The sequence below is a fragment of the Penaeus monodon genome, chromosome 15 (genome assembly GCF_015228065.2).
Source record: "Penaeus monodon isolate SGIC_2016 chromosome 15, NSTDA_Pmon_1, whole genome shotgun sequence".
Lineage (NCBI taxonomy): Eukaryota > Metazoa > Arthropoda > Malacostraca > Decapoda > Penaeidae > Penaeus > Penaeus monodon.
The window spans coordinates 28,587,864-28,588,144 of record NC_051400.1 but is presented as its reverse complement, the minus strand read 5'-3'; positions in this window follow the sequence as shown (position 1 = coordinate 28,588,144).

The following is a 281-nucleotide window of genomic DNA, read 5'->3' as shown; positions in this document are numbered from 1 at the left end:
TTTGAATATAAAGCACCTGTACACAACATTATGCTTTTCAGCCAAGATATAAATAAAAGTAAAATCCTCAAAACAGTGTTCGAAAGATTTATTGGGCGAATTCCATATCTTGCTTGCGTTGGTGACCGGACGAGGGGCACAGCGCTTAAAGAATGTCTATAACTTTTCTTTCGGTTGAAGGAAAGTTCAATGGGTTTTAGCTCTGGATAATACACTTCCAGGCTGGATGAAATGGCTGGGAAGGACAAGGACTGGGGGTGAAGTGCTGGGGAAAATGCGGG